The sequence below is a fragment of the Equus asinus genome, chromosome 5 (genome assembly GCF_041296235.1).
Source record: "Equus asinus isolate D_3611 breed Donkey chromosome 5, EquAss-T2T_v2, whole genome shotgun sequence".
NCBI classification, from domain to species: domain Eukaryota; kingdom Metazoa; phylum Chordata; class Mammalia; order Perissodactyla; family Equidae; genus Equus; species Equus asinus.
In genome coordinates this window covers 64,090,108-64,113,852 of record NC_091794.1, presented here as the reverse complement: position 1 = coordinate 64,113,852, position 23,745 = coordinate 64,090,108, and the positions used below count along the sequence as shown (strand labels likewise).

General features: G+C 43.7%; 1 protein-coding gene across 1 annotated transcript in view; it reads right to left on the bottom strand.

Moving 5' to 3' along the window:
* Positions 1-1,735, bottom strand: part of SCHIP1 (schwannomin interacting protein 1) — a 149,304-nt gene extending 147,569 nt beyond the window's left edge. The window contains exon 1 of the mRNA XM_070509739.1: positions 1,601-1,735. The gene's annotated coding sequence lies outside the window, so the exon portion shown is untranslated. The remainder of the gene's footprint in view (positions 1-1,600) is intronic.
* Between the last annotated feature and the right edge of the window lie 22,010 nt (positions 1,736-23,745).

Sequence of the window (23,745 nt, the reverse complement as noted above, 5' to 3'; positions counted from 1 at the left end):
GGCAGTGTTCACATTGGCCAGGAGGATATGTGACACTGCTTTCTGGATTTAGCTGGAAACAAAATCAAGCCAAGTTGGACTCATGCACTCTGCTCCCTCCCAAACTGTGAACGCAAAAGTGAATTTTTGCTGCGGATGTCAGCGTTTCTGAATGGGTGAGGCCCAGTGGAGTCCTCAGTGACTGTCAGAGTCAAGAAGAGGTCTTTCTTTTCAGCAAGCAAGAGTCACCACTTGCCCACCCATCAGAAGCCAGAAGAGGACCTTTGCACTCACAAATCCCTGTTGATTAAACAAAACCTTTTCTCATGAACATTCTGTCTTTAGAAAACAAGTGGACAGAGCACTTGCTGGTTAATAATAAAAAGAATTCTTCAGTGACTACCTAGATGAATGAATATTTTTTAAAGGCACAGAGTATGTAAGGAATTTTAATCCAGCCTATGTGTTTACTCGCCTCCACAACAACTGGAGAGAAACCACTGGCCTCTGAAAGATGAACAGCCGCAGACCCTACGGGGTGGGGAAGACAGCCCCAAGCCTGTAATTTGGCATCTCTCTTTTTAAATTCCTGGTGGATTTCTTTTCCGGTTGTAGCTGGTGAATGGGCTCAGTTAAAGGGTTTTGAATATACTGCAAAACAGCCAAGTGTTGCCGGTCCTATGCCATGCCCACTGCTTCATTCTATCAATAAAATCCCAACCCCAACTGTATGTATCTCATGCTTTCATAGACACACACTTTTGCTAGCACATCTTTAGCTGCTAAAAAGTTCTATTAGTTAATTTCAAATTAATAGTTTAGGGGGTTCCCTGCCATGGGGGAAAACAAATCAGGAAACTGAGTTAGCAAATGACTGCAATAATCAGCTTAAATGAGACTTCGTCCTTCCAGCCTTTTGCTTGTGGATGACACACAATTTCTGAGCTTAGAAAATCTCTCTTCTCTGCAGATGGTATTGCGGGGATACCAGAGATGTGTTCCCACAATCAGAGTCTTATTCATTTATTTAGTCTGCTACCGCAGTACTCCACGCAGGCACCCCACCCCCACCCCGCGCTCTGTGCGGTCAGACTACCTGCTAACCAGCCAGGCTGCGCGGAGCCGGCTGCAGCCTTCCGTGCCAGCAGACGTTGCAAACATCCCCGGATACTTTCTCCTCTGCAGTCAGCCCTGTAGCTCCAGCTCCTGCAAAGCCCTCAGAGCTTGCAGAAGCGTTATTTCCTCCCAGCTATGTTTGGTTTAAACTTGCAGTTCACCAGGTTCTACAGCTCAGGAGTCTAAACTTACCCCTGCAGGGTCTCACCTAGAATCTGTCCCTCTTCCCCTGCTGAATCGGTTTCCCCTGCCCAGACCTGGAATGCCTCAGGGCCTTCTGTAACCTTGATGTCTCTTCCTCGCTGGAAGTTAGAAGCATCCTCACTGGCTGCATTATTGCACATTTCCCTAATAACCTTATTTTTTCCTTCAACTCAAACTTGTCCGAACAACACCAGCTCTGCAGACCCTGAAATTCTCCAGCCCTCTATAACGGCGTTTCCAACCTGCCACGCCGCCAGAGAGCTGGTTGAGGGGAAACTGCGAGAGAAGGTTGGGAACTCACCTGCACAGCTGCGAGGATCAGACACAGGATGGGGCTGCCGGCAAACTTCCCAGGGACCGTCTGCAGCCGTCTCTTGGCCTTAAAGGGACAGGGCGGTTTTCGCCATATAAGGAAGACAATTTCACGCTTCTGCTTTGGGACCTGTTTGGGCAAAGCAGCTCCTTCACTTGGCGTTGCGGAGGCTTAAGCCCTCTGGGGGATCTGCAGCCTCCCAGTTTTTGAGGATTCGTACATAGTGGGCAGCTGAATAACTGCTGGATAAGGCACAGAAAGAGTGTTTGCCAGGCCATTTTCAAAGGCCAGGAAACACTTCACATGGGGCTTGTCCGCCTGCAGAAACGGTTTCTGTGACTGGGAAGTCTTCCTCAGTTACATGAAAGGGCGCTGCTTCTAGTTCAGGTTTGCTGCCCGGAAGCAGTGATCCTGCTCCTCTGGAAGGGGAGCGGCAGTGTGACCCCTTCCTCCAGACAGGGGGCGAAGGAGGGCAGGCTGAAGAGCGGTGACACTTGCGCTGTGAGATTCTGATTCTTTAAGACACATTAACAGTGCACGTTGAAAACGAGTGACATGGGAGTGATACTCTGTTGGCTGCCAGAGGCCCCTCCTAAACAGATAAGCACACAATTCTCTCCCAAGGCTAGTTCCACTGCTGAGCGCCCCTCTTGGGCTCCCTTGGCTGAAGCACACTGCGGAAGTTAGAGGGCTGCTTTTTTGGTAAATTATTGTGTTGAGGTCATATTGGTTTATAATTCTGTGTAATTTCAGGTGTACACGATTATATATCAGTTTCTTTGGAGACTACATCTTACCCCAGTAGTCTAGTTTTCATCAGTCATCATATAAATGTGCCCCTTTGTGCCTTTCCCCACCCTCCAGCCCCCTTCCCCTCTGGTAACCACTAATCTGTTCTCTTTGTCCATGTGTTTGTATGAGTGAAATCATGCAGTGTTTGCCTTTTTTTGTCTGGCTTATATTGCTTAACATAATACCCTCAAGGTCCATCCACGTTGTTGCAAATGGGACGATTTTGTCTTTTTCTATATCTGAGTAGTATTCCATTGCGTATATGTACCACATCTTCTTTACCCAGTCATCATGCGATGGGCACTTGGGTTGCTTCCGTGTCTTGGCTATTGTGAATAATGCTGCAGTGAACATGGCGGTGTGTAAGTCGCTGTGAATTGCTGACTTCAAGCTCTTTGGATAAATACCCAGTAGTGGGATAGCTGGGTCATATGGTATTTCTATTTTTAATTTTTTGGGAAATCTCTATACTGTTTTGCACAGTGGCTGCACCAATTTGCATTCCCACCAACAGTGGGTGAGGGTTCACTTTTCTCCACACCCTCTCCAACACTTGCTATTTCTTGTCTTGTTAATTATAGCCATTCAGGCAGGTGTAAGGTGATATCTCCTTGTAGTTTTGATTTGAATTTCCCTAATGATTAGTGATGTTGGACATCTTTTCATGTGCCTGTTGGCCACCTGTATATCTTCTTTGGAAAAATATCTGTTCATATCCTCTGCCCATTTTTTGATCAGGTTGTTTATTTTGTTGTTGAGTTGTATGTGTTCTTTATGTATTTTGGAGGTTACCCCCTTTTGGGATATATGATTTGGAAATATTTTCTCCCAGTTGGTGGGTTTCTTTCATTTTACTCCTAGTTTCCTTTGCCTTGCAGAAGCTCTTTAGTCTGATGTAGTTCCACTTGTTTATTTTTTCTTTTGTTTCCCTTCTCTGAGTAGACATGGTATTTGAAAAGATGCTGCAAGACTGATGTCAAAGAGTGTACTGCCTATATTTTCTTCTAGGATTTTTATGGTTTCACGTCTTACAGTCAAGTCTTTAATCCATTTTGAGTTGATTTTTGTGCATTGTGTAAGATAATGGTCTACTTTCATTCTTTTTTTGCCTGTGGCTGTCCAGTTTTCCCAACGCCATTTATTGGAGAGACTTTCCTTTCTCCACTGTATGTTCTTAGCTCCTTTGTCAGAGATTAGCTTTCTCTATATGTGTGGTTTTATTTCTGGGCTTCCAATTCTCTTCCATTGATCTGTGTGTCTGTTTTTCTGCCAGTATCAAGCTGTTTTGGTTACCATCGCTTTGTAGCGTATTTTGAAGCCAGAGATTGTGATGCCTCCAGCTTTGTTCCTTTTTCTCAGGATTGCTCTGGCTATTTGCGGTCTTTTGTTGTCCCATATGAAGTTTAGGATTCTATGTTCTATTTCCATGAAGAATGTCATTGAGTTCTCTTTCTGTTAGTTCATTATCAGAGTATAGAAATGCAGCTTATTTTTTGCAGGGGGTGGGGGGGTGAGAAAGAGTGGCCCTGGGCTAACATCTGTTGCCAATCTTCCTCTTTTTGCTTGAGGAAGATAGTCGCTGAGCTAACATCTGTGCCAATTTTCCTCTATCTTATGAGGGATGTTGCCACAGCGTGGCTTGAGGAGTGGAACTAGGTCCCTGCCCTAGCAAGGATCTGAACCTGAGAACCCAGGGCCACTGAAACAGAGCACACGAACTTAACCAATATGCCACTGGGCCACCCCTGCAACTGATTTTTGTAATTTGATTTTGTAGCCTGCAACTTTGGTGTAGTTGTTGATTATTTCTAATAGTTTTCTGATGGATTCTTTAGGGTTTTCTATATAGAGAATCACGTCATCTACCAACAGTGACAGTTTCACTTCTTCCTTTCCAATTGGGATACCTTTTACTTCTTTTTTTTTGCCTAATTGCTCTGGCCAAAACTTCAGTACCCTGTTGAATAAGAGTGGCAAGAGTGGGCACCCTTGTTTTGTTTCCATTTTCAGTGGGATGGCTTTCAGTTTTTCCCCATTGAGTATGAAGTTGGCAGTGGGTTTGTCGTATGTGGCCTTTATTATGTTGAGGTACTTGCCTTACATACCCATTTTGTTGAGAGTTTTGATCATAAATGGATGTTGGATCTTGTCAAATGCTTTCTCAGCATCTATCAAGATGATCATGTGATTTTTATTCCTCACTGTGTTAATATGGTGTATCACATTGATTTATTTGTGGATGTTGAACCATTCCTGTGTCCTCTGTCCCTGATATAAATCCCACTTGATGATGGTGTATGATCCTTTTAATGTATTGCTATATTTGGTTTGCCAATATTTTATTAAGGATTTTTGCATCTATGTTAATCAGTGATATCGGCCTATAATTTTCCTTCTTTGTGTTGTCCTTGTCGAGCTTTGGGATCAGGGTGAACGTTGGTCCTGTAGAATGAGTTGGGAAGTATTCAGTCTTCTTCAGTTTTTTGGGATAGTTTGAGAAGGATAGGTATTAAATCTTCTTTGAATGTTTGGTAGGATATTCCAAGGAAGCCATCTGGTCCCGGACTTTTATTTTTTGGGTGTTTTTTGATTACTGTTTCAATCTCTTTACGTGTGATTGGTCTATCCAGATTCTCTACTTCTTCTTGACTCAGTTTTGGGAGATTGTATGAGTCTAAGAATTTATCCATTTCTTCTAGATTGTCCAGTTTGTTGGCATATAGTTTTTCATAGTATTCTCTTATAATCCTTTGTATTTCTGTGGTATCCATTGTAATTTCTCCTCTTTCATTTCTAAGTTTATTTGAGCCTGCTCTCTTTTTTTCTTAGTGACTCTGGCTAAGGGTTTGTCAATTTTTTTAATCTTCTCAGAGAATGAGCTCATAGTTTCATTGATCCTTTTTGCTGTGTTTTTGGTTTCAATTTCATTTATTTCTGCTTTAATTTTTATTATTTCCCTCCTTCTGCTGACTTTGGGCTTTGTTCTTCCTTTTCTAGTTCTCTTAGGTGTAGTTTAAGATTGTTTATTTGAGACTTTTTCTTGTTTGTTGAGGTAGGCCTGTATTGCTATGAATTTCCCTCTTAGGACTGCTTTTGCTGCATCCCATATGAGTTGGTATGGTGTATTTTCATTTTCATTTGTCTCCAGATATATTGTGATTTCTTTAATTTCTTCAGTGATCCATTGGGTGTTCAGTAGCGTGTTGTTTACTCTCCACATAATTGTCATTTTCCCAGCTTTTTTCTTGTGGTTGATTTCTAGTTTCCTAGCATTATGGTGGGAAAAGATGCTTGATATGATTTCAATTTTCTTAAATTTATTGAGGCTTGCCTTGTTTCCCAACATATGGTCTATCTTTGAGAATGTGCCATGTGTACTTGAGAACAATGTGTATTCTGCTGATTTTGGATGGAGTTTCTATATATGTCTATGAAGTCCATCTGGTCTGGTTTTTCATTTAATTCCAGTATTTCCTTGTTGACGTTCTGTCTGGATGATCTATCCATTGATGTAAGTGGGGTGTTAAGGTCCCCTACTATTATTGTGTTGTTGTTAATATCTTCTTTTAGGTCTGTTAATAGTTGCTCTATATATTTGGTGCTCCTGTGTTAGGTGCATTTATATTTATATTTATAAGTGTTATGTCCTCTCGGTGGAGTGTCCCTTTCATCATGATATACTGCCCCTCTTTGTCTCTCATTGCCTTTTTTATCTTGAAGTCTGCTTTGTCTGATACAAGTATGTCAGCACCTGCTTTCTTTTGTTTACCATTAGCTTAGAGTATCATCTTCCATCCCTTCACTGTGAGCCTGTGTTTGTCATTAGAGCTGAGATGTGTTTCCTGGAGGCAGCATATTGTTGGGTCTTATTTTTTAATCCACCCAGCCACTCTGTGTCTTTTAATTAGAATTCAACCCATTTACATTTAGAGTGATTATTGTTATATGAGGGCTTAATACTGACATTTTATCACTTGTTTTCTGGTTGCTCTGAATTTCCCTTGTTTCTCATCCCATGTGTTTTGGACTGCCAATTTGGTTTGGTGGTACTTTATGATGGTTTTCTCTTTATTTATCATTTGTCTCAGTTCTGATTTTTTGTTTAGTGGTTACTCTGAGGTTTGTAGGAAAGATCTCATAGATGAGATAGTCCATTTTCTGACTTTTATTTCCTTAGTCTAAACAGGTTCCATCCCTTTCCTCTTCCCCTTCTAAGTTATTGTTGTCACAACTTATTCTGTTTTGTGTTGTGAGTTTGTGGTTAAAATGGAGTGATTATAGTTATTTTTAATGTTTTCCTTCCCTTTATCTTTAATGTTATAATTAAGTGTTTGCTAACCTGTTTTGATAGAGAGCTGCAATTTTCTGAATTTGTCTGTCTATTTATCTCCTCCCTCAAGGCTTTGTAAACACTTTCTCTCTTTTTTTTTTTCAGATATGAGAGACTTCTTGGTCATTTCTTGTAAAGCAGGGTTCTAGTGGTGATGAACTCCCTCAGCTTTTGTTTTTCTGGGGAAGGTTTTATTTCTCCACCATATCTGAAGGATATTTTCCCTGAATAGCATATTCTTGGCTGAAAATTTGTCTTTCAAAATTTAGAATATGTCATTCCACTCTCTCCTGGCCTGGAAGGTTTCTGCTGAGAAATCTGCTGAAAATCTGATAGGAGTTCCTTTGTAGGTTATTTTCTTTTGTCTTGCTGCCCTTAATATTTTGTTTTTGTCATTGACTTTTGCCAGTTTTACTAATATGTGCCTTGGAGAAGGTCTTTTTACATTGCTCTAATGAGGAGTTCTATTAGTTTCTTTTAGTTGTAATTCCACCACCATTCCCAGGTTTGGGACGTTCCCAGCTATTGTTTCTTTGAACAGCCGTCTGCTCCTTTCTCCCTCCCTTCTCCCTCTGAGATACCTATAATCCTTATGTTGCATTTCCTAATTAAGTTGGATATTTCTCAGAGAATTTCTTCATTTCTTTTTAGTCTTAGTTCTCTCTTCTCCTCCATCTGAAGTATTTCTATATTTCTGTGTTCTAAATTGCTAATTCTGTCCTCCATAATATCAGCTCTGTTTTTTAAGGATTCCAGATTTTTCTTTATCTCATTGATTGTGTTTTTCATCTCCAACATTCCTGTTTGGTTTTTAAAAATAGTTTCAATCTCTTTGATGAAGAATTCCCTCTGTTCATTAATTTTATTCCTGATTTCATTGAACTGTGTTTCTGAGTTTTCTTGTAACTTGTTGAGTTTTTATGATAACTATTTTGAATTCTCTGTCATTTAGATTGTAAATTTCTGTGGCTTGAGGATTGATTTCTGGGTGCTTGTTATTTTCCTTCTGGTCTGGAGTGTTAACTACGTCTTCACACTATTTGATGGAATAGATTTGTGCCTTCGCATAATGGTAGTATCTGGTGGCAGATTCCACCTGCACCACCAAGGGGGATGGGAGCTGTGTATTCTGAGGTCACACAATCCCTGGCAGATGTACCTGTCCTCTGGAAGCTGTGCTGACAGGGCCCATCTGTGTTTGTTCACTTGCCGCTGCTTCTTTACAAACGTATGTACAGGTGGGGGTCCTTTGCTCTGGCTGACTGGCCAAGCTGGTGTGCCAGGCACGGGGAGGGGTGCTTTGTTTTGCCTGCATGGTCCCAGGGCCTCTCCCACTCTGCACTCGCTGTCTGCCCTCCTGGGATGCTCAGTGTGCTGAAGATGCCTCCTGCAAGTGCTTGGTTTCCTCAGAGTGGAGCTTTCCCATTGGCTGGGGGGCAGCTCTGAGAGTGGCAGCGTTCCCACAGAGAGCTGCCCTTCCCCGCTCCTGTCACAGCCATGCACAGTCCCATACCCTGGGTCACTGCCACCTGGGGAGGGAGAGGAGAGCTGCTCACCTCCTTCCACTACCTTTGGGGGAGTCCAGCACCCTCACCTTCAGCTGTATGGCTGCATGGATCTCTCAGACATCTGTTGTGCTGTGTGAATGTCCTCTGTTGGTTTCTGAATGTTCTTTTTGTTGTATCTTATGGGAAAGAGTCTAGGGGAAGAGCTCACTCCACCATGATACTGATGGCACTCCTAAATTGCATATTTTAAATGTGCCCTTGGGGGCTAACACCAGGCAGAGGCCTCTTTAAATTACTCTTAGGTTATAGATTGCCTTCCTTTTAAATACTGGAATTTTAAATTTGGTGATGCCTTGGGTGTGACCTGGGGTGAGAGGACAGAGATGGGAATTATCTGGAACTGTCTGGAGGAAGGACATGGCGCATGCCACAGGCAGGGTACAGGAAAGGTACTGAGCAAGGCTTATTCATTTGTTGACTATCATGAAGGCTTTGCTAGCAACCCTTCATTTCATCTAAAGTTGTAATTGTGGACCCAATACTCCCTGTGTGCTCCCCCGTACAGTTTGCCATGTCCTCCAGCCCCAAACTAGCCCAGGAAATTGAAGCTCAATCTAATTACTTCCCCCAATAAACTTGATTCTTTCAGTAATTTTATAAGATTGTTCAGTTCTTCAAGCCCTTTTTGCTTTGTTTGAGCTCTTTTTTCCTGAATAAATACAGGAATATTATTGATATTTGGGGTTTTGTTTTCTGCCCTTGTGAGTCCATGCTCCTCTTGAAGGTGAAGATTTACACGTTCTTTGACAAAATTTGTTGAAAGTCTACAATGAGCTGGGCTCTGTTCAGAACCCTGGGGATGCAGCAGTGGACGAAATGGGCAGTCTCCGCATTCACAGAGATTCCACTCTTGCAGAGAGAGTACAGTAAAGAAACACAGGAGAGAATGTAAGGGAGTGGTAAATTCTGTTATGAAGATAAAATAAGATATGTGAAGGGGCTGAGTGGGTGTTGGTCAGGAAAGGACTTTCTGAATTCTTGACTTTTAAGCTGATCACATCTTTCTTCTTAGTCCCCGCAGCACTTCACCTTACAAATGGTTGGTGCTTAATAAGTATTATAGAATTGTTGCGTTAGTTATTTTTTGAAACTTGACAAAGATTTCTTTTTCATGGCTTTTAACCTCATTGGTTCAGAGAGAGTAGAATTTACTTGTAATCTCCAGACCAGATGGCATCCTCAATGGCCTTCAACGTAAGCCTCTCTCTTGTGGTCACTTATACCAGTCACAAAAGAGCAGGTGAAAAATAAAGGGATCTCAATTCCAGTCAAGAAACATCTGCTGGGCATTATCCTCAGACAGCCTTTCCTTCAAGCACGTTCGGAAACCCCCTAGCTGCTCTTCGGGAAAGGTTTTCGCCTGGGAAACGGCCTGGAGGCTCTTACAAGGAATGTTCCAAAAGGCCTCGCCAGAGCTGAGGGAGAGAGACTCAGGGAGCTCCATTTTGTGGTACAATGAGGTGAGCCATCTCCTGGTCCCATAGGCTATTTCACTTGCAATAAATGTCAACGGGCCTTTTTAGGAAGCAGAGCTGGACCCCTGTGTAAAACTGTCATCTGCAGCAGTCAGAAAGCCAGGCTGCTTTAGATTCTTCTGGAAAGTGGCAGGATGTTTATTCAGCTGGAGAGTGGTTCAACATGACCAGCTGATGAGCAAGGCAGAGAGAATTCACCAACTTCAGGGCAGAAGACTTAAATCCTGAGGTAGTCTAACTGCAAAGCTAGGCAGGGCGTGGCTGACTGTGGGTCTGGTTGTTACCCTGCTGTGTGAACTCTGCCAAGAAATACACTTCTCCACTGGGAACCCTCTATCCCCGGACTTCCTGGGAGGCCAGTGTCCTAGCGATGGCAGTTTACAGCCCGTGGCAGCTGCCGGCAAAGTTCAGCAGAAGCAGTCGCACTAACAATTTGTTTTTCTTTTTTTCCTGTTAGTTTTTTTTTTTTTTTTTTTTGAGGAAGATTAGCCCTGAGCTAACATCTGCCACCAATCCTCCTCTTTTCGCTGAGGAAGACTGACCCTGAGCTAACAGCCATGCCCATCTCCCTCTACTTTCTATGTGGGACACCTACCACAGCATGGTGTGCCAAGTGGTGCCATGTCTGCACCCAGGATCCGAACCAACGAAACACTGGGCCGCCTGCAGCGGAGCGCGAACTTAACCACTCGGCCACGGGGCCAGCCCCACATATAAAAGTATTTTAATAAGAAAACAACATTAAGTTTCAGAGCTAGTTCTCCAATCTCTAAGAGAATGAAAAGAAATAAATTAGAACCTAACATCTGGATGAACTAAGGTCAAGGACTCAGACAAGAAGCTGCAGATATTACCCGGTTCCCTGAGCACCAGACTTCCCCGAGCTTTCATCTTCTCTTTCTGCTCCCTGCTTTCCTTCAGAGGACAGATGTGGACTCTAACTCTTCAGTTTTATTTTATGATTTCTGTATGAAGACATATGGTTTAGGGAAAAGAGAACTAGACTCAGACAGAGAGGACCCAGATCTGATCTGATGGTTCGCTGGTTGAGTTATCTTAATGAAGCCAATAACCTGTCTGAGCCTCTGTGGAGATAACCGTACATGACCTACTTTCCTCTACCACGGTTGTGACAATTAAATGAGACAATACGTGAAAGTGCTTGAAAGAACAAAATGCACACAAATGAGTGCTCACATATGCGCACACATGAAAACACACACATACTGGTCTCTCTCTCTCTATGTATACACACATATATACATACTATCTATACAGACACATTATATATATATAAAAAACAAATGTATCAAATGTACGTATCAGACTGTAGTAGAAATGAAAATTAGGAGCCTAAATCCCTGATTTGACCTTGGCTAAATGTAAATAAAATTTACACTGTGGATCACTGTGAATTTGATGAGATACCTTGAGAAGGAAATGTCGAGTTGACGCAAGTACTGTGAGAAGTGCTGGTTATTACTCTGCTCCATGAGATAAGAAAGAGAAGGTTAGGGAATAACTACTTTCTGGTGAAAACGCAATAAACAAGGAACATTGTTGAAAGAGAAGCTAGGGGAACAAGGTCTTATTTAAATTGAAATATTTGCCTACAGCGTTTTAGAATATACTAAATTATAGCTCCTCTCTTTCAATGTTTACTGAGAAGAGGGAGACGCTCTTTAAGATAGTCAAATGTTAGCAATAAGTATGACCGTTAACCATAAAGTCTGAGATTACCACAAAGCTTGTCAAACGTGTCTGATATAGGAAATCGTATCCGTCTGCTTGGCTGTAAAACACGTTATAGGAATCACGCGTGTTCCGGGCTGAATCTGACCTCCCCGCCTCTGAGCGTTATCCCGCCCCTCGGTAACACACCCGCCAGCCCGATGACAGCCCCACGAGCCGTGTGGTCTCCAACGTTCTCAGAGGAGGCCAATCCCGACACACACTTCAGCTCTAGATTTCTCTTGGGAGGCAGCTGAAACAAAGGCTGCTTCCAGAAGATTCAGCTTTAAACAATAAGGTCTGATTTATTTCACAATGTTGGTCGAGGTTACATCCGGGGAGTGGCAGTGGGAAGCGAGAAGAGAAAGAACGAACTTCTGCTGTATGAAGGTGTTTGCTGTTGGAATATTATTTCCTTAAGCACTTACTACCATTGTAATAACTAATACAATTTTGAGTGCTCCGAACACGGCTCAGCACTGTACAAATTGCTGTTCACATGTGGGCTGGAGGTGGGGCAGGGCTGGATCGTCTCTCCCTGCGTGTGCTGGAGAGGATGGAAGACTACTTTCCACTTACTTTCCATGAAGCTGAATCTGTTGACCAACATCTTTTATTGACTCCCACGGTATTGGCTTGCCCATTAATTTTTTAAAAAATTGATTTAATTACCTGCATTAAGAAGCTCAGGGGATTTTTGCATAAAAATACAATATGGTGGGTAAAATTGATTATTAGTCTGCATACATTCCACACACCCTCCTTCCCCCATGGCCCCCAGAGGCTGGGCAGCTAAAAATGACTTTTCTAAGCCGGGCATCCAGAAATGACTTAACCTTTGCTCTGACCAATCAGATGCATTCCAATGTGGTTTAAAAGGCAGAGGTCCCGGCTGCTCCTGGTGGCAGACACCATCAAGGATGCTTTGGGTTTTTCTGTAGCAGCATTTCTGTTGCCAGCTTTGTAGGGGTCAACAGGTGAGGCCAGCAGCATCTTTTAGCTGTTGTTATTATTTTTATTGCCAGTGTGGACCTAACAGGTAAAGTATACCCCTGAGCCAAGAGTAGCAGCATCATACCTTCCTAATCTCTAGATTGTTCCTAGAGCTCAGAGGAAACTTCCTCATTTCCCATCTTCCTGACTGCGGCTAAGCTGGCAGCGTCTTTGGGGGCGGGTTCTCCATTGTTCTTCTGGTGCTCCGTCCTGAGGCCCAGCCTCAACCCAGTGCAAGCACCTAATTCCTTGCTGGAAGCGCTTTGCCCTTCCTGCTTCAAATAGCTAGAGTGGTTTCTGTTTTCTGTAACAGAACTCTGACTAATACACAGGAATAATAAGAAATCTGGTGGCACTGGGCCAGCTTTAGTCACGGCAACAACAGGCTGGTGATGCGCTGCGACTCTAGGTCGCATGGACCTAACAGAGCTCAGTCTACCCCCAGATGGAGCCATTTGTCAAATGCCATGCTTCATGGTGTTTGTAGCGTGTGTGTGTGTTTGTTTTTACAGACGTCCCACTGTCCTTCCTGGCCCCTGCAGAGATTGGAGTTTGCACCTCACAAATACTTACTCAAAGCTTGGTTGGAAAACATTCTTTGATTTTTGAAAGGCTGTAATTCTTTCATTTTGAATATACTCCAAAATGCCCCCAATCAAAATCCGAAAGCTGTACGCCTGAGCTGCATTATTTATGCTCCTGGTAGAACTGTGCCTACTGAACTATGACGCTGTTTTATTCATCCTAAGGACGTCACTCAGTAATTGTGATGCTACCTCCATAAGGACACAGCAAACACGTTTCTTTCAGGTCAAGTTTTGTTTTATAATCACATAATAGATCACATGTTGCCTTTGCATTGGCTGTTAGAAAGGCAGGGTCAAGGCCACGGGCGGCTGACCCCTCTTAATGCACGTGACCTCCCGTGTGTGTGCTGTGCACTGACCTGACACCTGAGTGTGTCCCATTATTATTACTCTGCTTTTCTCTTCACCCAGATTGTTTTACATATTAAAAAGAATCGTATTGTATTATATTTGAAACCCATTTTAAATCCTTCTTGTAACATGATGGAGAATAAATAAATACTTAAATAAACTGCTTTCTCTTCTCCTGCTCTATTCCTTTTTTTATGTCTCATAGAGACCTGGTCCTCAGTTCTGCCTGAGTTCACGTGCTTCTGTCTGACTTCATGTATTTCTGCCAATGTCTTAACAGACCTAGGCTGTTCATGGATGTCCTCGGGATTTCTCAGTCTAACATTCTAAAGATGTGGTCAAGTTGAAGCGTGAGGAACTTTGAGCAAAAACCAGTTTGTTCAGTGATTATTGCTGAGTGAGATTCCCAGAAGCTACAGATTGCTCTGTGAACCCAGTGGAAGACTCAGTGTTTTTGAGAAGCAAATAGTTTTACTTCTTTTGATGATATCAGGCCAGGAAATATCCAGCATCTGATCTCAAGCTCACCTGTGTTTTCTTTTTTAATTAAATATTTTATTTTGAGATAATTATAATTCACATGCTGTTGTAAGAATAATATGAGAGAGCTTTGTACCTTTTACACAGTTTCCACCAATGGTAACATCGTATAACCCTGGTAGACGCCACATCTAGGAGCTTGACTGCAAGACAGTCAAGATACAGAACATCCCATCATCACAGGAAGCCCTCCTGTCGCCCTTTTATAGCCACACTCCACTCCTTCCCTCCCAGCCCCATCCCCCGTTTAACCCCTGGCAGCCGCAGCCACTCTTTTCTTCATTTCCACCCTTTCTTTGTTTCAAGAACAGCTAATCTCTTCTGACGGCATAAACGTGCATCACAGGTGACTACAGTGCATTTACCGCACCCTCCCCCACTTGAATCCATCACCTACCCTCTGCTAACCTGCTCTGCGCCTGAGAGGACCGCACCCCTGGGCTCCCTTGTTCTCTGGCTTCCAACTGGGGTCAGCCAGGGGAGGCACTGGCAGAAGATGGACGGAGTGGGAGAAGAGTGATGCAAGAGTATTTATCCCCACGTGCGCACCCCTCCGCCATGCCTCGGTGCGGGGAGGAAGAGGAGGAGGAAGAAGAGAAAAAGGAGAAGGAGGAGCAGAAGAGGAGGACGAGGAACGTCCATCGCCAGGGGAGAGAGTGTCCCAGATGAGGAAACGGACAGAGACCTTGGCCAGTGAGTTGCCTGCTTTCAAGGGATGAAGCTATCTTGGACAATGAATTCATCAGTAAAGACTGTGATAGACTGAAGATTAAGGAGGGTGAAAGGATCCAATCATAGCTGAGACTGAATTCCTTGATCTAGCACAATTCTTTGATCTGACAAACACATTCTTCTGAACGTGCGCTCCTCACGTTCGGGATTCAGGACAAAGATCTGAACTTTAGATATGTTCTGAGCAGATTTATTAGATCCTATTATGCTAACCTGATCTCACCTCTGATTCACAGAGAGTTTGAAGAAAACCCCAGCTTCCATTTAAAATATGTGTAATGGAGGCAATTATTTGGTCACTGTCCACTGTTCCCCAAGGACCTGTGCTGGCCTCTGTCTCCCATGCCACGCTACCCCCTGCCTCACTGGGATCAAGGTTCTCATTCAGTCTGTTTGAGGGACAGGTACGTTGGATAATGGAGAAATGGGGTTATTCACCTGGGGCGGTAGGGGTGGAATGCAGAAAATTCTTGGGAGAGCAGTGAACGTTCTTAGGCTGGACAAGCCACAGGTGGTCCGGGGTCGCCTGCTGACGGGAGGATGGGCGGAGCAGCACTGCCTGCGCCTCTTGCAGTGCTCTTTGCAGTGGCGATGGGTGCCTCCGCTCCCCCGGCACTGAGCTCCAGCAGTGCTGGGCGGTCTTCTGATGTTGACCATCCTCACCTCCACTATGCCTCTTCCTTGTGGTACCCTACAGGTACCCTAGGTCGCCTTTTCTCTTCCCTTCCCCGACCCCAGACGCTGCTCCATCTCCACATCTGCCGGTCCTCCTCGGAGGGGCGGGGGCTGCTAGCTTGGCCCTTCATCTAGTCTCTTTCATCTAGTCTCTATTTCTGTCATGATCTTTGGGCTCCCTCAAGATGTCCCTTTGATTCTCAAAAGCCTGCCTCCGAGTCACAAAGCTGAACATGAACCATTCTTCTCTCTTCTTCTCAATCTAATCATCCTACTCTCCTGGAGATGATGTGGTCACAGAAGAGGAAGTTGGGAAAAGAGAAGCACAAAATTAACCTTTAGAGGTATTATCTTATTACAAATGTGTTGCTGCTAAGCCCCATCTGTACTCGTGCCATTGATTCTTTTGGCCTGGAGAACAGGATCCAAAGACTTTTAAATGGAAGACAACACTAAAAACTGTTAAAGAGCGAGCTTATTTTCTGTAAAGGAAATTGCCATTTTAATTTCCAATAAAATTGGCTAACACAAAAAATAGCCTTTTGTTAAAAAAATGTTAATTCATACAAAAAAATATTTATGAGGTTACAGTTAGATGCCAGGAAGTTTGCTTTTCCACTTTCCTTGTTTAAAGAGGAGGTGCCTGGGAATCCCAGGAATCAATATACTGGCTGGTAACAAGCAAGCGTCTCTGTTGTAATGAGCTAACACTCCAGTGGGATGTTAGTCTGGATATAGTCCTTCAGTCCGTTATTCATTCCACACGTGATCTGAGCCCGGGCTCAACTTCCGGCCTAAACATGGGAAAGACGTGGCACGTGCGTTCACTGTGCAGTGGACAGAGGACAACAGGCACGTAAAGTGGATTTCAGGTTATTGGACGTGGACAAAGAGGGCCTTGCGGGAGGGAGTCATGGACTACTTCCCAGAGAAGGCGGGGCTGGGGCTTTCCCTGTGGGCAGCCTGGAGCTCGGGGAGCAAGGCCACCAGGGCGGCGCTCCAGAACAGGAGGCCGCAGAGGCCAGCGCCGCCGCAGCGTGTTGGAGGATGACAGATTGCAAGGATTTAGGCCAAGGAGAACGCTTTTGTCCAAACACAGCGCAGCACACAAGAAAGAACTCAAGTTCTCTGAATGCCTGTGTTCCACTCTTTTAGGAACAAAAGCATGACTGTGTGACTGGATGCCGTTGAGACGTGCTGCTTGGACGCGCCGCACCATGCTGGGACTCCCGTGCCTCAACGCTGCCAGGCGCCGGACAGCAGGGAAGCGTGAGGGGCTGGCTCTAGTGGGAAGACTGCTTGTGGACCCAATTTTTGTAAAATATTGTGGTAGGTCCTGCAGTGAGATGTCTAGTTCGGTCCTGCAGTTTTTTTGTGGCATAGTGTACCCATATCTCTACGGTAGGTCAGCTACAAAGCTTGGGCGCCATCCGTCCCAGGCTGTTAGCAAATAGCACTTCCTGTCGAGCTTTAACTCAGCTTTCCCTCTGCGATGTGTTCTTAGGTTAATAAGGGGGAATGATTTTGGAACGGGAACACTTACGGAAGAAAATTTTGAAAACCAATTTTCTTTAATGCAAATGGTTAAAGGAATGAAGTTTTTGTTCCTTCAATCTATAAGCAGCCTGGAATTCCACTTGATACTGCAGCTCAAGTTCTTAAATCATTTGACTCTTTATGGCTGAGCCTCCTTCGCTGCTCCCATCCAAGCAGAAAGACACCACACTGGATTCTAATCACTTGGCTGAAGTAAGATGAGAGCTGTGAATTCAGCTCAAGGTCCCAAAGAATAGCCTCCTCCTTGGCACTTCAGTACTCAGAGAATGACAAACAGATAAAGGATAAATGCGTATACTCTGCCAATTATGCTGACAATTGTTGGAGGAAGATTGCCATTTCTATAAATAGAAATGCAAGAAAAATGATATCATTGACCATTTTTGACAGATACGTCTACAGATCTTCCTCGACTTACAATGGGGTTACATCCTGATAAATCCACGGTAAGTTGAAAATATCATAAGTCGAAAATGCATTTAATAGCCCTGACTCACCAAACATCAGAGCTTAGCCTAGCCTATCTTATGCTCAGAAGACTTATTTTAGCTTACAGTTGGGCAAAATCATGTAACACAAATCCTATTTTATAATAAAGTGTTGACTATCTCATATAATTGATTGAACGCTGTACTCACAGTGCAAACAGAAAGGTCGTGTGAGGGCAGAACGGTTGGAAGTATAGCGGTTGTTCACCTGTGAGCATAAGCGCGGGGCTGGCTGGGAGCTGTGCTCGCTGCCTCTGCCCGGCATCACGAGGCAGGATCGCACCACACATTGCTAGCTCAGGAAAGATCAAAATTCAAAGTACAATTTCTACTGCACGAGTACTGCTTTCACACCATTGTAGAGTAGAAAAATTGTTAAGTTGAACCATCCTAAGTTGGGGACAATTTGTACTTGTTTCAAAAGGTCATCACAATCTCTTGCTACACTTTGGTTTTGCAAATAATCCTTTCATTGAACTGGAAAAAATATTTTTAAAGTTTTGAAATATATAAACTGTGTATGGTCAAGTTTATGTAGTTGAACCTTGGAAAATTAAATGCAGGAATGCAATTACATTTTCAGTTTCAAATGCTGTAACTTATTTCCTGAAAATTTCAATCAGAAACTAACATCAGGCTCTAAATTCCCTTGCTAGGAGGAATGTGGGCAGTTCATTTTCAGAGCGCAGTTTTCCTTTCAGAATCCAGCTTAGCTTCTTGCTCTCGGCGGCTGACTTTTTCAGATACAGAGAGCTCTGCACCACACATTTGAAGTTAGGGAATGACCGGGCAATCACTTTACAGAAGTTCTCTGCTTAATGGCAAAAACTTTTTTCTTTGCCCATGTACAACACTTAGAGGTTATTTGCTGGAAAGATTTCAAAAACAGTATAAACATGCAGGTGGCCCTTGTGAAACATCAATTCAGGAATCGCTCTTTCGTAGAGTAATCTGGTCCAACCGACTGTGGGTAGTTTTATATACTTAGTACCTTTTTGTTTTAATCAAAGAAGCCTCAAGATCACTCCTTCTGCCCTAGGGCCTGCTACAGCCTAACTAGTAATGACGCTGCGTGGGTTTTTGTATTTATTACAATCATTTTATTTAGAATCTTATTTTTATTTTTTATAAAGATTTTATTTTTTCCTTTTTCTCCCCAAAGCCACCCAGTACATAGTTGTATATTCTTCGTTGTGGGTCCTTCTAGTTGTGGCATGTGGGACGCTGCCTCAGCGTGGTTTGATGAGCAGTGCCATGTCCGCGCCCAGGATTTGAACCAACGAAACACTGGGCTGCCTGCAGCGGAGCGCGTGAACTTAACCACTTGGCCACGGGGCAGCCCCTAGAATCTTATTTTTGGATACAAAGAAGTATCAAGATACAGCTTGTAAGTGCTGTGAAGTGATCACTGGTTATTCAGAAAACCATCTTGTTTGTGATTATTTGGTACAAGACCAGGGTCACAGGCTTCCGTTCCTGCAGCAGCCGGACAGGCGGCCCGTGTATGCGAGGCAGGCTGGGTGCAGTTGGCGGTCAGGGAGGAGAACGTGTCCTTCCTAAAGAGAGCAGGTCTTTAAATTCTGGCTGACTGCAGCCAGACAGGAAAGTGAGTCCAAAATGCTGTACTTTCTGTATTTGCTTACTCTGCCACAGGGCCCCAGACTCACATGTCTATCTGAAATCTCTGGATTAAAAATAAAAATGCCATGTGGGCCAAATGTCTGCAGGCTGTCTGTGCCCACCCTCTGGCAGAAACCTGTATTAATTCACCGCTCTACCTGTTTCTTAAACAGACTGCATTCCCTTCACCACGGACCATGTCTGACCAATTTTGGTTTCCCCAAAGCCTAGGACAGTGCCTGGCACGTAGTAGCCACTCAAATATTTGTTATAAACTGGATAAATGAGGGCCAGAGAAAGGTGTTTTTTTAGAGCCGGACAAACCTATTAAGTCTTATGGACACTTTGGAAAGTCAGAACATTCACGCCCATTCTCCACTGTGTTCAGTCCGGGCAGCACTCCTTTTAGCCGCCTGTAGACTCCAAAGCTCGCTTCTCTGGGTGCATTTGCTCAGGAGACAGTTAGGTTTGGCTCTCTGTACTTTTATGGAAAAAGAGATGGACAGAGGGTCTTAAATAACTTCTACATGAAAGTGAAAGGAATAGGTATTGAGTCAAGTCCCATTATGAGTTAAACTATTATTAATTTCTTGGGATATTAGAAATATTATGACTGAATTAACAAATTATTTTGATTACTCACAAAGTGAGAGCTGAGGACAGCTTTCCTTTTGCCTGTGGAACATGTAATGAAATGAAGCACTCGGAGGGTTTCTCCTTCATCCGCAGCTCCTCTGCGGCCTCTGAAGACCGAGCTGATGAGCTGAGGATGCAGGAGCACTCACCTGCTGCACTCCAATTCCACAGGGAGCGTTGGCTGTCATTTCCTTGTCACTACGGTACGTAGGGAAACTCTCTCAAGCCCATTATTACTCAAAGTCAACATTGATTTATTTCCCAGTTAGAACTTTTAGGACATTTGCCAGGATTCTGCAATGCCCTGACCTGTACCCCAAGGCATCTCAAAGGGTGGATTGGATTGGGGTAGGTACTGTTCTCGTCACCAGCCATATTTTACAGAGGAGTAAACTGAGGCCTAGGCATGATCGGCTTCAGAATCTGGCCTTTCGTCAAGATCAGTCTTCACCCTAGGAGCATGCTGGTAACCACTACACTGTCTGACTCCCAAACCGCTGAAGTCTCCCCATCTCCCTATTACTCCTTCCCCTACGCTACTTACGTAAACAGTTTATGGAAGAAAACAGAATAGAAGGCAAAAAGATCAATAAGGATTAAGAAGGCCGCTGTGTAACCTTGAAAACACAAGAAAAATTACAAGAAAAAGGGACGAATCCATGATCGTAATCAGAGATTTTTAAATATACATTAAAAATGATGGGGGCCGCCCCTGGGCCGAGGGGTTAAGTTCGCGTGCTCCGCTTGGGGGGCCAAGAGTTTCGCTGGTTCAGATCCTGGGCGTGGATATGGCACTGCTCATCAAGCCACGCTGAGGTGGCGTCCCACACAGCACAACCAGCAGGACCTACAGCTAGAATATGCAACTATGTACTGGGGGCTTTGGGGAGAAGAAGAAGAAGAAGAAAAAGATTGGCAACAGATGTTAGCTCAGGTGCCAATCTTGAAAAAAAGTTAAAAAAAACGAATATCATATCAAAAATATATAGACCTCTGCATATAAACGATATACCAGAGGCCAGCCCCGTGGCCATGTGGTTAAGTTCACGCGCTCTGCTTTGGTTGCCCATGGTTTCACCGGTTCAAATCCTGGGCGTGGACATGGCACTGCTGGTCAAGCCATGCTGAGGCGGCATCCCACATGCCACAACTAGAAGGACCCACATCCAAAAATACACAACTATGTACTGGGGGGCTTTGGGAGAAAAAGGAAAAATAAAATCTTTAAAAGAATAAATAAATAAATAAACAATATACCTTCTTTTCAAATATTTACCATATATTAGGTTACCTAGAAAAATGAAAGTTTAAATATAAATTCTTATAGAATCAAGATCATACAAACCATTTTCTCTGATGACAGTGCAATTGAATATCAAATTATCAGTTAAAAATTCCCTTTTATTTGACAATTAAAAATCGCACCTAAATAATTCATGGTTCTGAAAGAATACATGGTTGAGGGGTCGGCCCAGTGGTGTCATGGTCAAGTTCGTACACTCCACTTCGGTGGCCTGGGGTTCCCAAGTTTGGGGCCTGGGCACAGACCTACACACCGCTCATCAAGCCATGCTGTGGTGTCATCCCACATACAAAGTAGAGGAAGACGGGCACAGATGTTAGCTCAGGGCCAATCTTCCTCACAAAACAAACAAACAACAAACAAACAAACCAAGGATACATGGTTGATAGGGAGGTTCCCATGAGTGGGGTCCCGGGGTACATGGGAACTCTGCACTCTCCACTCAGTTTTGCTGTGAACCTAAAGCTGTAACCTCCAGCCCTCCAGCACCGGTCCATCTGACCCCATCTTCTCAGCAGAGTAATGGAGAATGCTTTTTCAGGAACAGAGGCCCCTCGTCCAGTACAGGCCGGTTAAGACCACAAACCCATCAACTGGGCCTGTGCAACTGCTCGATATGTGACCTTTTTGATGTCAAGCAGCTAAAAACCCCACCCTCAGGTCGTAGTAACGCGTCCCGTGAAGAGACGTGAAGCTGGACTGCGCTTGCGCAGATCGTCAACTCCCTCACCTCTCCTTACCTGCAGTCATCCACCTCCACTCTTCAGAGCGCCCTGCTCTGGATCTGCCGGCACACGCCCCGTCTCCCTGCAGCTCCACCTTGCAGTACAGCTGATTTCTTTTCCCAAAAGCTGATGCCATAATTAATTGGTTTTTTAATGCATATCCGGTAGGAGAACCCCATTTGTGTGGTAATAAAACTGCTCTAAAAAATAGAGTTTATTAATGTTTTTTAAAAAATATGCACACGCATATACTCTCTTGATGAAAATGACAAAAATTTTAGTCAAATGACAATGAAAGTCTATTTAAAATAGAAAAGGGGAAAAAGTCCATAATTTCCTCTTTAGACAGCTACCACCACTCTAGGAATTCTGGTGTATATTCTAGAAGGATATATCGAATGTTTACTCTGCTAGGCCATGAGCTTAATCTTATTATATTTAATTCTCATAGCATCTCTTTGAGATAGGAACTATAATCACCCTTATTTTAAGATGGGGAAACTGAGTCTCACAGAGGTTATTTTGCTCAAGGCTCAACAGTAGTGTGATACTGTGATTTATAATAAGAAATATATATTTGGTCTTCGTCCCGTTTCTGGCACAGAGCTCCTAAAACCCTTGGAGTTTTCCAAGCGTTGAGAGTGATAAAGCTGTCCTTTGTTACGTGAATGAGGTGACGTTTGGAAAGCACCTGAGGATGGGGCTGGGTGCCAGTGGAGCCAACCTGTGGTTGGAGGGTTGAACTTTCAGCCCCGCCCCCTGATTTCCAGGATGGGGATGGGCGCTTGAGGTTGAATCACTTGCCAATGGTGAGCGATTGAATCAATCATGACTACGTAATGAAGCCTCCATAAAAACCAAAAAAGGGGGGTTTGTAGAGCTTCTGAGTGAACACGTGGAGGCGCTGGGAGAGTGGTGTGCTTGGAGAGGGCACGGGAGCTCTGTGCCTTTCCCTGTGTCTTGCCCTCTGCACCTCTTCCATCTGGCTGTTCTTGAGTTATACTCTTTTATAATGAACCAGTAATCCAGTAAATAAACTGTTTTCTGAATTCTATGAGCTCTTCTAGCAAATTAATCAAATCCAAAGTGGAGATCATGGGAACTTCTGACCGCTGGGTCAGAGGCACAGGTGCCAACCTGGAATGGTGATTGCCATCTGAGGCGGGGCAGTCTTGTAGGACTGAGCCCGTGACCTGTGGAATCGATGCTCTCGCTGGGTAAATAGTGTCAGAATTGAGCTGAGTTATAGGTCATGCAGCTGGGATGAGAGCATCGCTGGTGATGGAGGAGTACCCCCCACCCTCCCACAGATCGGAATTGGGTGCAGAACCCTCTTGAGGGGGAAGTAGCCTCCTGTTAAATCTAGGTTTTCTGATTATCCTACCAGATCATACTATACATACAGCCTGTAGCCTGCTTTCTTCCTCCTCCTTAATTTACTGTCCTGTCTCAATTCTGCATCTTTTTCAATGGTTGCATGGTATTTCCACCATTGCAAACAGTAGAGCTGGGGCCACCCACACACACAGCTATACTGTCTTGTCCAATTATTTACTTGAAGTGATTAGAAGTAGTATTATTACATCAATTACTGCTTTTTAAATTAATATTTATTAAGTATCTTTTATTCTACCATCCATCTCCTCTTATTTCTTGCCATTAATTTGTGGAGAAACTGGGTCATTTGTGGTGGGAGAAACTGGATCACTTGTCCTATAAAATATTCTATATCAGGATCTGGCTGATTACTTTCTTGTGATATCATTTAACCTATTTCTTTATCCGCTCTCTTTAAGCTGGTAATTAATATAGAGTTTTGATTTGGAATAATTTTTAAGAATTTACATTTAGATTCAGATTTATTTTATAAACAAGAATATGAGTCAGCTGCATCTTTCTGATGAAAGCAGTCCACTTACTTTTGAGGCTCAATATCACCTTTTGTTTGATTGAAAACTCTCTAAACCATGGGCATGGTTGCCTCTGAGGTCTTCCCCATGTGAACTGAATGGCCTGGCGTTAGAGAACGC